Source organism: Diabrotica undecimpunctata, chromosome 2 (assembly GCF_040954645.1).
Source record: "Diabrotica undecimpunctata isolate CICGRU chromosome 2, icDiaUnde3, whole genome shotgun sequence".
Taxonomy (NCBI): Eukaryota; Metazoa; Arthropoda; class Insecta; order Coleoptera; family Chrysomelidae; genus Diabrotica; species Diabrotica undecimpunctata.
Genome location: NC_092804.1, coordinates 143,145,125 through 143,158,880, shown reverse-complemented (window position 1 = coordinate 143,158,880; position 13,756 = coordinate 143,145,125).

The following is a 13,756-nucleotide window of genomic DNA, read 5'->3' as shown; positions in this document are numbered from 1 at the left end:
CCCAACAAAAAATAAACGTCAAAAAACTGTCAAAGTGTTATGACGCATTTCAAAGTTTCTCTTGAAAATTTAAATATTCAAACGATTATTTCTACAGTTCTGAACGTGTAAATAGTGAATAAACCGATAAAGAGTCAGTAAAGCTGTACATAAACTTTATGCAGACTATTAATCGGATAAACTGCCGAAATAAAGTGATTAATTAGTGTAGTCAACTAACTATAAAAGTGACGGACAAATAACATTAAATAACAGCGATAAATAACAACTTAGGGCATCCTAGTCATCATTAACGAGCATCCTAATCATCAGATGACCACCGAAGTAAGTACATCAAATGAAATAAACGAATTAAACGAATTTGTAGACTATAATATTTATTTACGATGATCTGCCTGACTTTACGGTAGATGATTTACTAAAAAAAAAAAATAGAAGACAATGAATCAAATGATATAGACGTAATAAACTCAAATAAGAATAAATTAGAAATAAGTTCTTCAGACAATGTAAATAAATTAAATAATAAAATTACAGTTAGTTTAAATACATTAATAGAAAAATTAGGTCCATTTGACCAAACAGTTGATAATAAAATAAATAACAATAATAGTGACTTCTTACAAGAAACAAATTCTAAAGATTCATTCAGTAGTATAATAACAGTGGATAATGATGGCATGACAAACAGTAGTAATAGTGATATATCGTAGACTTAGTAAAAAGAAAAGACCCCATTCCGCAGGAAGTGGCTCAGAAACATAAGATATCAAACGTATCAAAGAAATAGCCGCAAATAAGGAATTAGTTCGATCAATGGACACATTGATCGAACAAATGAAAACCGAAAACAAGCGCTTGATGGACCAAATTCATAAGATGCAGGAGGAAAATAGAAAAAATGACAAAACTAGAAGAAAAAATCTCCAGAAAAGACCAACAAATACAAAAGCTAATGCAAAAGATATTCGAATTAACGGATATAATAGCAGCATTATAGAAGCCAGTCGCAAAGAAGTTATCCAGTGCTATAATTGCCAAGGATACTACCGTGGATCCAAATCATGCCACTGTGGAACTAAATGCGTCAAATTTGCCGAAGAACACATCAGCAGCGAATGCACAAAGAACAGAAATACTGATCCAAAATGCGCAAATTGTGGCGAAGCCCATACAAAAACAACAACAAAAGTTATCTCCAAGCAGCAAAGAAAACAGAAGAACCAAAAGAAAATTATGAAGTAGCGAATCTCATGGTAATCCTGAGAATCTAATGGTAACAAATTAAAAACTTTACGTTTCGTGTTCGTAAAAATGACCGGTGTACTGAGCGCAATGGGTAGTACTGGTGTAAATGAAACTCTCTAATTGGTTGGACGATCTGAAAATAGGGTCATGGAATTCTGGAGGGCTAAGACACAAAATTAGCACTCTGGACGAGTTTTCCAACAGACCGAAACTAGACATCATAGCTTTACAAGAAACTAAGATAACGGAAAAATAAAAACAAAATTTCCGTTCTATGATGTGTCTACAGAAATGACTACAGGGCTAATTCAGAAGGCACTTCTGGTGAAAAAAGGAATCGAACATTAAGCAGTTCCTACACCAGATGGTCGGTCACTATGGAAGCCATCATAGTAAGGATCAAAATGGGAAACGACATGCTGAAAATCGTTTCGTCATATGTTAGACCGAACGATCCGCTCTTTGAGGAGCTGAATGGCATTTTGGACACGGAGGAGCCTACCATCATTATTGGAGACCTGAACGCGAGATCGCCCAGATGGTTCGACAGAACCACAAATCGTAACGGGAGACTGGTGTGTGGCTATCTTGAAGAAAAACAGAATACCATAGTAGTAAAGCCCATATAACCTACATGCTTCCACGGTGGAGACAGATTTCCCACATATTTATAAATAGCAGTTCTACAAAACGTGGGTCAACTAAATACAATCAGTCAACGAAGGAGACTCGACACACAACCCAATTGTATTGACCCTGGGAACGGCAGAAACAAACTACAAGCAATCCTACAAGAAAAAAGGACAAGTCGGCCAAACTACAAAAGAATATTGAGTGAAACCATCGGAGCAATACCAGCTATAAACACAAAAGAAGAACTAGAAGAATATGTCGTAACACTAGAGAGAATAATACAAAATGCTATCGATGCAAGGGTCAAGGAAGAAGAAACACCCACAACAAAAGGAAGGTTCAGAGAAATCAGCAATGAGCTGAAAGAACTGATAAAAGAAAAAAAAACAGGAAAAAAAGAAGAGCCAACAGAACAAGAAACCAAAAAGATAAAAGAATTGCTAACGAACTTAAAAGGGAAGTCAAAAAACAATTAGAAGAACACAGGAGCAAAAACTGCGACAATTATATCCAGCAGCTAGACCCAAACAAATCCGTGTTCTGGAAGCTATCAAAAATACTAAGAAAAGACAAGAAACCTATTCCACCCCTACATGGGGAAAATGGAATAGTGTACACAGAAACGGACAAAGCAAAAGTAATAAAAAACACGCTTAAAAGAGGATTTTTGAAGAACTATCTTATTGATGCAGATTTAGACTTCTCGAAAGAAGTAGAAAAAAGATATAGAATAGAAATAAAAAGAAGGAAGGGTAAAATAAACATTACCCACACCTCCCCTGAAGAAGTCAGACAACTGATTAAGTGTACCAACACGAAGAAAGCTCCAGGACCGGACAACATTCTAAACAGAGCTCTAAAAATACATAGTAAATATAACCAACAACTTGCTAAGACTAAGATACTTTCCTGACTGATGGAAGGATCGAAAAACCAGGCAAAAATGGAACATTTTCACACTATCGACCAATAAACTTATTACCAGCTACAAGCAAAATCGTAGAGCGGTTCATACTAACTACACTGAAAAAAGAATCAGAAGCAATCGGAACAATACCCGAAGCACAGTTTGGATTTAGATCCGAACACTAATGTGAACTTCAGGTTCTGAGACAGAATACGTCAGGAAAGGGTTCAATGAAAAGAAATATACAGCAGCAACCTTTCTAGATGTCAGTAAAGCTTTCGATAGAGTATGGCATGAAGGCCTGCTATATAAAATGAGCCAGTATGGTTATAGCTAGGCGATGACCCGTCTCCTCTCGTCATACCTAGCCAACAGAAGGTTCAGAGTTCGGATAGGGCCAACCTTGTTCGAAGTCGGGGCTATGGAAGCTGGTATGCCACAGGGTGCGGTGCTGTCGCCATACCTATACATTATCTGAACCCAGTTCGATACTAAGCCTGTACGCGGACAATACAGCGATAGCTGCTAGAAGTATTAACCCAGATCTAGCTACAAGACACCTACAAAGATCACACAACGAACTTGAGACATGGTGTGTGCAGTGGAAAATAGCTGTCAACCCTGATAAAACAAAGGCCGTCATGTACCAAAAAATAGGCACACCAAATGAGGTATTATTCCTATTCGATATCCCAATCGAATAGTCAAACCAAGCCAAATATCTAGGCATAACGTTGGATAAAAAGCTGACCTTCACAGAGCACGTAAAACAAATGGTCACCAAAGCTAAGGCACTCAGGAGTCAACTCTCATCACTAATAGGTCGAAAAAGTAAACTGAGATTTAAAACAAAAATTAGGACGGCAAACTGGATAATAAACACTAACATATGTAAACGTAGAAGAACTAACTGACCATATTGAAGCTGGCAATGGGATAAGACAGGGAGATTCCCTGAGTCCTCGATTGTTCAACCTGATTATGGATGATATAATAAAAAAAAACTAAGAACTAAAAAAGGATACCTAATAGGAAAAAAACGACTTAAAATAATCTGCTAGGCAGACGACGCACTACTCTCTCAAAGTGAAGACTATTTACAACGTATGCTGCACCAACTTAATATAACGGCCAGAAAGTTTAATATGTTAATTTCTCTGAAAAAGACAAAATGCATGGTCGTAACAGCAAATTTACTAAGATGGAAATTGGAGCTGAAATATGAGATAATAGAACAAGTGATTAAGTTTAAATACTTGGGCATCGCATTATCTAGCTACGGAAAGCTCGAAACCGAAGTGGAAGATCACGTAAATAGTGCAAACAGAGCCGTAGCTGCCTGAATGAAAAAATATGGAAAACTAAAAATATCGGGAAAGGAATGAAACGCAGAATTTACAAAACAGTTATCAGACCAATATTGACATACACGGCAGAAAAACGACCTGATACAGAGAGGACAAAAAGGATGTTAGAAACAACATAGATGAAACTATTTAGAAAATTTTATGGTAAAACACTATGGGACAGAGCTAGGACTGAGTAAGAAAGAGATAGAAGAGTAGAATGGAACGATCATATAAGCCGAATGACAACAAATAAAGTAGTAAAGACGGTAAGAGACGGTTCCCCAATTGGAAGATCACGAAAACGATGGAACGACAACATACTAGAGGCACATTGAAAACAGACAGTCATGTCTACATAAAAAGAAGAAGAAGCCTCCTATCTCCGTTAACTTTTTCCTTAAAATGTTCTGTCCATCTTATTATTTTTTTCTGTTCTGTCAATACATTACCCTTTTTATCTGTACACATCGTTGTTATCGGTTTGAATTCTTTTCTACTTTTGTTCAGTTTTTGGTAAAACTTTTTTGTCTCTGTTGGCTGACATAGTTTTTGTAGTTTTTTGTTCATATTTTTTCTCTTCTTTGGTAGATTTTCTTTACGTAGTTGTTTATATTTCTCACTGGGTTGTGTTTTATGCATCTATTAAATCAGTAAATGTGCTTAGTTTTTTCTTTCTGTTATAATTAGACATTAGACTTTCTATAATAACAGACATTAGTCTCTTCCACATTATATCGTTCATGTTTATAACCTGTTTCCTTTTTGATGTTTGAAATTCTGGTCCTTTCCCTACTTTCGACCAGGTACTGATCAGAATTCGCATTTGCGGACGTTTATTATATTCGATTGATGTCCTCGAGTCTACAAAAAAATGATATATCATATTTATTGTAAGTCCGTCTGGTAATTTCCAGGTGCCTTTGTGCATATTTTTTCGGGTGAAATAATGGCTGTTCAATAAGTTTTGCGATTCGATAAGAAAAACAAAATTTTATGGTTTGAAATACTTTATTATTCGGTATACTCTCTCTGAGCATCATTACACTTGTTCCAACGAGATTTCAGTTATACCTGAAGTGATAATCTGGAAGGGTTGCAAAATACTCTTCCACAGCTGTTATGACCTCACGATTTGACGAAAAACACTTGTCAAGCTTAAATTTTTTTAGGTACTGAAACAGAGAAGTCACTAGTGACCAAATCTGGTGAATAAAGTGGAGGCTCCAACAATTTGAACTTAAATTCATGGATTTTATTCATTGTCAAAATACTCGCACGGTGCTAATGGCACTCATACTAATATGGCACGGTGCATTGTCCTTTTTTTTTCCAGGAAAAAGGATTTTTTTCTTTTGCAAACCGGGTCTTTTAAACAATTTTTTTAATTCCACTGGTCTAAAATGTTCAAACTGTATTCAGAATTTATTGTTTTACCAGTTTGCAAATAATCCACAAACAAAATTCCTTTCGCATTCCAAAAAAACTGATGCTAAGACCTTCTTGGCCGATTTATGGACACGAACTCGTTTCTGAGCCGAAGAACAAGGTACACACCACTCTTTAGCTTCTTATTTTGATTACGGACCATGGTAATAGACCCAAATCTCATCCATGGTGATGAATGGACGCACAAAATCCACTTTGTCCTTATGAAAACGCTCTAAAGGGTTGCTGAGAAAGTCGCATTCGAATGTGTTTTTGTTCCATTGTTAGCGAATGCCGCACCCATTGTAAACACAGTTTTCTGAAACCCAATACTTAGGTCAAGATATTGCTTATACTGACCAATGTGGGACTTCTACTGAATCTCTTTCGGTCACTCGACCATTTTCTAATACGATATTCTGTATTTTTTCTACGATTTCTGTTGTTGTTGCTGTTTTTGGACGTTCTTAACGTGGATCGACTTCAAGGCTTGTACGACCACGTTTAAATTCAGCAACCCATCTTTCTACTGTACTAATTGAAGGTCCTTATACACTTTCTTTTGCTTTTAAATCTTCCAAAAATAAAAATTCAATTACTGCACAATACTTGATTTTTTTCAATGGCAAATAAACAAAGAATGAATTGACTTCACATGAAACTTTAATTGAAACGAAACTTCACATACGTTCATGAAATAACAAAAATTTACGCTAGTATCAAAACTCTTATCGAACCGCAAAACTTGAACAGCCTATTATGAACTAGGTTTATTAACCGTTTGTCATTTCACTGCCCTTGGAGACTGTGCTTACCTATTGTAGGTTGGAATTGCTGTCCCCTTCAAACTTTTTTGTTTAGGTTTCCATAGATTATTTCTTACTCTGCAGTGCGATATTTCCTTGCATCTCATACAATGAGAGCCCCTGCGTGGTATTTTTTTTTTTCACAACTAAACACAAGACTATAGTTATCCCACGTACAGATCTATTTCGTTTTTGTTGTGGTAAAGCAGTATTTGTTTAAAACGATAATCTTGTGTTCTGTTTTTTTGTTTTACTATAATGACTGTATCTTCTTACAGTTGATTTTCATGCCTCACTCGCTGCTACTACAGAGTGACAAACTTCTGGCTCTCCCCACCTAGGTAGGCCGTAGCTAATCAACTCAACTCTTATACTATTGTGATAAATTTATTTTTAATCTATCGCCCTAAATATAACGACAATGCTTAAAGTTTTGCGGGATTTTTATTAGCGTTGTCGATTTGATTATTGCATATATTGTTTCGTAAAATAATATTTTATTTTATTTAATTTTAAATCACCGTATTTTTATGTAAATGCAGGAAGTTGCAGGATTTACAGTCAAAATCTATTATAATTCAAGATTCCTTTATTTTTCTCTTAAATGGGATTCATTTAATACGAAGTTATATTTTAGATAGGTACAATAAAATAGTTTATATAAAAATAATTCAGTGCAAATACATGTGAAAACTTAGATTAATTATTAAATCAATAATGTCTGTATAATATAAAATAAGTATCAAAAATTGACAAAAATATTTATATCAATACCTAGCTTTAAGAATAGTTTTATAAAAATATTCCACTTAAAGGTATATATAGGATCACAGAAAAAGCTAACAACCTTATTGAAATTATAGAAATGTCATCCAGCAGCGTCTTAAATATTCCATTCCAAATTTAATTAATATGGGATTAAAGCCAGTAAAAAACTCTTTTTGGCACCTTTTTCATCTATTTACTAGTCGTAATTATACACTAAGATAATTATAAAATTAATAAATAAATACAACAATCCAAAATCAGTTATATTTAAAGCTATATATTAAAATATAGTAACGTTATCATTTAAAGTCAAAAGGTCCATTTGTAAAGTTTTGATTTAAGTCACCTTCCTGAACCCGACCATACATGGACAAAATCATTTTGATACAAAAGGTAGTAGGTTTATATAGAAAAAAAAAACATATTCCAGACCTTTTTCAGGGATGAGAGTCTATTGAAATTACAGTTTAGTTACAATTAGTTATATTGCAAAATAAACACTTTGCAATTACTATATACATATAACAATTAAATCAAGTATATCCTATTCTTTCAAATAAAATTGAGAAACGCGTACAGCGAGATATTATTTTCAAAATTGCTAACAAAGACTCTCAAACTCTCAACGGGATAACAATGGTCGAAGATAAGCTGTCATTTTCGCTTGGTAGCAATAATAAAGTGGAATAAAAAAAGCTTATAAAAAGTAAGTTTTTTTTATTATGTAAGTAAAGTGCTAAAATCCATTTAAAATTCGAATTTTTAAGTAAACAGAAGTGATGAGAAAAGATGAGCACTTAATAAGAAGATATGCCCTCCCTTATTGCCTTATCGCTCATTTAACGATGTGGGAGAGAATCAGCCACGTTTCATAGGCCCAAACTCATTAATTGGTCTTTATTCAGTTGACGTGTTGTTTTCATTTTTGTGTTTTTTGGTTGAAGGTTGAAGCTGATGCTAAATTTTGATATTTACCAGTCGTATTATTTACTGTAATGTATCGTTTATTAATATCTATTATTAAAAAAACGATCAAGTTGTGTACAGTTTGGTTGAACTTATAAAGATTGGTCTACCCCTCAATTCACCTGGAAAAAGACTAGCAAAGGGACTTTTGACGTTAAAATAAAACAAAGAACTTAACTATTTTTAAAACTCACTACACAAAAAATTGACAATCACGATTTCTATGAGTATTGGATAAAGCAGTGAATAGGCACTATAGCAATTCTTGGTAATATTACTATTTCAGATAGTTTAATTCCGTAACAGCCTTTGACCAATGGAATTCTTTATTTGTATATTAAAGTAGCTTGTGCTGTTAATCTACCAAATACGGTATTTATTTATCACTTCGCGTCTTCATAAGCAACAATTTTTTAGTAACAATGTCATTTACAACGAAAATCCAGCTTAAGGCTAAATAACGTGCTATTTATTGAATCTACGGTATATAGGCAGGTAACACAGCCAGTACTACGCTTCAACTGATTATTATATTACTCCTGGTCTTATGCATACTTCTTTATTTAGAGTTGACCCGGCACATTTGGATGTTTTAGAAAATATCTCGCCGTTTGTGTTAATACCAAGTATCGAACCAGCACCTTCAGCATAATAGTCAAACACTATAACGTTTCAGGAACATTGGTTTATACAGTTTCTAAAATCTTAATGGAGGACATCTGGAGGTAGTCAATATTTTCTTCAATAATTTCGATGTATCTGTGTACCGGTTTCATTCTCAATGGCTTATAGTCATTGTCTCATATCACATAAACCAACCGAACAGCTCTTTGATCTTTATTTAATCCGATACGGGAGTATTTTTGGGCACTTAAGCTTCATTTTAGTAAATATTATTTATTATTGTGATACCTATATCTTGTGACAATATTGTTATTTTTGAGTAATTGCTTCAATGGTTTATGTTGCATTTTATTATAATTCAGAAAACAGACATATCTCTTGGTTTATACCTAGATGTCACTGAATTAAAATTTAAAACATTAAACCAAACAAGACCTCCCTGTACTCCCTATTACCTAGTCCATTTCTAAATCAGATGGAGGATTTTTAAGAATATTTTTAACAGATGACTTATGAGACTAATAGTCCGATGCTCAGAACAGTACTTTGCGTGTGGCTTTTTAGATATTATGATTATTAACTTTATACTTTAGATATTACACGAAATTTATATCTTCTTTATTGTATGTTGAATGGACTGTATAAGTACTCAAGTAAATTGGCAATAAATTAAGATTGAAAATATTATTCGTAAAAACTAAAATATTGACTAAAAAATCCTTAACAGTAAACGGCAAACAATTGAAACATTACCTTGTTGAACATGATATTAAAGTAAAACAACGATATTAAGCTGTAAAAAATTGTTAAAGGACTTATATTCTCAAGACACGATATCCAAAGACACAATCAGAAATATAACGAGCTACACAGGAGAAATAGTTTAATTAAAAGACGTAAAATTAACTAAAAGATAACCATCAACCCAAAAGGCAACTAAGCCCGTGCCTCCTAACAAAATGGTTTTATATCGAATGATTACAAAAAACTGAATATATTGGTATTAAGATATTCTTTTGTCAACTTGTGTAATAAGATCGCCGAACACTGGTAATGACATGTCTTGAAACAGAATTTGTATTTTTTTACAAAACACCTTCATGTTTTTTATCTAAGAATGTTTTTTAGGAATATTGAATTAATAATAATTGTACAGTAGTAGCATTTTATGCGTCCTATATACCTATTTAATTAAGTGATTATTTTATATGATTAAGGCAAGCTGGTTATAATATCTTCTAAAACTTTGACTACCTATATATACTCATAATCAAGTAAGTATATGGTTAACTATCAAATCTCTGAAGTTTGGCATATTTACAAAAAGTCTTAGTTTATAAAGTTTTGCAGATCTGATAACTAGTTTAATAAGTGTAATTGTATGCAAATTGGCCGCACATACGTAGAGAAAGAAAACATCGTAAACATATCGGAACATAAACCATTGTCATGCGACTGTATTCAAAAATATTTATACAATAATTATATTGTACTTTTTAAGTGACGATTTCATAAATTTTTGTATGTAGAGTGAGAAATACTAATGATTGTCCCTCGATAATTAAGTACCCATTTTTAGAAGTAACTTATGTCACGAATACTTGAATGTATAAAAACAATAGAAAGTACACCAAGTCCAGTCGAGCCCACTTTTGAATTTGTTGTATCTGAACTAAATATGGGTGCCTATTCTCTTGAGAAATAACCATTTTTCTAAAAGATCCTGACGTACTTTTCTACATAAACAAACTGCAACTGTTCACCTGTTGTAATAGTGAGTATGTAAAACCACTAGAGCATAGTTACTCACTCATTTGTTTAAGGTCCATTATTACAAAATAAGTACATTTGGCAAAAATTATAAGTACGTATACAGGTTTATATAAACGGATTTCTTGCAATTTTAGTATCATTTAATTCATTTGAAATTTTTAAAAGAGACTACTAAAGGATTTTAAAGGAAACAAAAATTATCCCACTCAGGTACAGATGAGGAAGTTACGTGATTCTGACGACGATGTCAACGACTTCACTTTATTATGATTTGAAAAGAAAATGTGGCTGGTACGACTCCCATGAAGTAATTAATGATATATTAGAAATTGTGACCGATGAGAATCCATTCGAAGATGTAGAGATAAATTGTGTAAATACTAATACTCATTCACAAGAGTCAAGAGTAAAATGTCCACGTCTGAGAATCCTCCGAACACTTACAACACAAATTAATTTTGTAATACACCAAGAGTTACAGTTGAAGACATACCATTATTTATTTTTGACTTAATTTTTATCATGATAGTCACTTCCTATACTAAACCTATACTGTCTTGATACTAATAGCGCTGATCAGAATATACGGCGTATTACAAAAATATTGTGCTGTTCATTTGACTTTGAGTGATTTTTTCCTTACCCTCGTGCTTTCTCTTTTCTTGCCTATTACCCAAGGACGTGCGCTAATTTAACACAATTACTGTACGAGTAGGGTAAATGTGCGCATTTTCACATAAAATATAATCTAAAAATTCTAACGACTAAAGTAATACTCATAAACGAGAGATCATTCCATAAAATAGGTAGATCTATTTTATGGAATTTCACACTACGAATAATAGCACCCCATTAAGCTGAATATTAATGAGTCTCTTCGAAATATGGTATACTATATAAGCCTTCGAAATGTGATGTTATCGCCGCATGCTCACAAGTTTTCTGTACTATGAAAATTGGATGTCGGACTTAGTGTGATGTACAAAGAGAAGTACCAATTAATTTAGCTAATTTGGCAAGACAAGATGTATAGATCTCTCAGAAAGACGTCATAGCAGAAGTACCAATCAATTTAACTACTTTGGTAAGACAAGATGTATCAAAAGAACTCAGAAAGACATCATGGCTGAAGGTATCAGAAAATGCACGGGAATAACGATGGTTCATTTACTCAGGGCAGCTGTCAACAAAGGCATGTGGACCCACGTGATTGCAAACATCTACACAGGATAGGCATCAATCGAAGAAGATAAAATAGCGTTTTCATGGTCGTCACACTGAAGAATGATCTCTCACCTCTCGCTCTGCTCGGTTATTATGTACTTAAATGGTTGTTCTACTCCACTTTTCTTTGTTTCTTAGCCGTTCATTAATCGCAGTGTACGTCATTATTAACCAAACAATAACTGTTTTGTAAATTCTGCTTTCAATTCTTTTCTAATATTTTTGTTCCTCCATGTTGTACCATACAGACATCCTGCGGTTGTTTACTGTGTTCTCTGTGTTCTCTGAACAAGTAAAATACGATAAAATTAATTAGTCTTAATGATTCCCGTAACGTTATTTGTTTAATCAACGTCACTTTAATATAGCAAAGCATTCTTCATCTACTCGTACTATTTAGTTTCTCTATCACGGGTAAAAAGGTTTTAGCTTTACGCACAATACCCCAACCTTCCTCTACCAACACTCTTCCACTTTGGTCAGCGTTACCATAATTTTAGTATATTCAAATATGGTTTTAAGAATGGCTACATACAAGAATTTAGTCAGTATTTTTATAATTTTAACGTATTTAATTTTGGTTTCAGTATGCCTAATACAAGATTTGATACTTATTGTCTATCAATACCTGTAAGAGTTTCGTTTTTTATTATTATCTACGTTTCCAAAAAAAGCTTAACAGTAAGGCGCATACAATATAGAATGTTATTTTATTTTTCTAATATTACAATAACAATATCTTATAGTAGGTACATGTTATTTATCATTTATAAAGGGAGACACAAAGTCGTGATCTCATTGATGGTATGAATAAAGTTATTAAATTACCAAATACAGTTATTAAATTTTTAGACAGACTAATGTGGAAACTTTTACACAGTTTACACGTATATTTTATATTTTACACAATGCCCCAATAGTATGTAACAGTAACAGTATTAACTAACTAGTCCTGTGTCGTGTTTTTATCTTTAAGCGAATCACTTACTGTGAATTGGACTTTGGCTAATTGGTTTTGAGGAAAAAAGGTTGATATATGGTATATGTAAAGTTTGAGAAACTTTTATATAAGCATATTTATTAATGTGTATACAATACTTTGACACTTGTCATTTCTTATAAAATTTATAAGAAATATTTATTTTTTTAGAAATTTACGTTTGATGAGCAGCAATCTGTTCATTACCGTTTTCCAACGTTACCGAATTGAAGTTAAAATGTGAACTTTTTAATTGAATTACAATACATGGCTTAAAACACAGGCAAACGCTACAAGGACAGCGGCTTTAATTCAAAATGATCGTAGCCAATGTGTATTATGCATCTTAGGTGCTAAGAAGGTTGTTGCGTAGTTCAAACAATCATCTAACGATTTAATGAAAGCAGGAAGTACTCAAGGATGCTATCAGGTAGGTATAATCGGTTCACTCTTGGGAATATTTTGACAGATTCATTGTCGGAAACATAGAGCAAATAAACTTACTACTGCAGCCTTTTTCATAGAAAAAAGTAGAATAATCATGAACAATGAAAGTGTGTACTCATATTTTTCGTTAAAAACTTTCCGTTAGGAATTCGGAGTATAGTAGGAAGACAATACCTGAATAATTCAGCAACGACTTTAAAGGGAAACAATCAAGGGGTAGTAAAGGGAAAGATTGAAAGTTGGATATAATAGAATTTTTTCCATTAATTATGATGAATAAAAGAAAGTAGTCCCATAAATGCCCCTCAAAAATACTGACAACACGATGTTAAAGCCTCTTTAGACGTTAAGTAAACAGGTATAATCAATATTAAATTATGACGTAAAATTAGTATGTTTGGACTTTGCGTAACAAAAAATTATTGTGTAATTTAAAAGTTGTATTTTGAAAACGGCTTCCAAAGTGGAGTCGAAACGCCTGTAATAAACAGTTTTTTTTATATAATTTGTAGTTATTACCAAAGAATTTTAAAAAATTGAGATACCACTAAAAATCATGTTTAGAAGACTTACCGTATACTAATATAATCGAACAAACCGCTTCCGA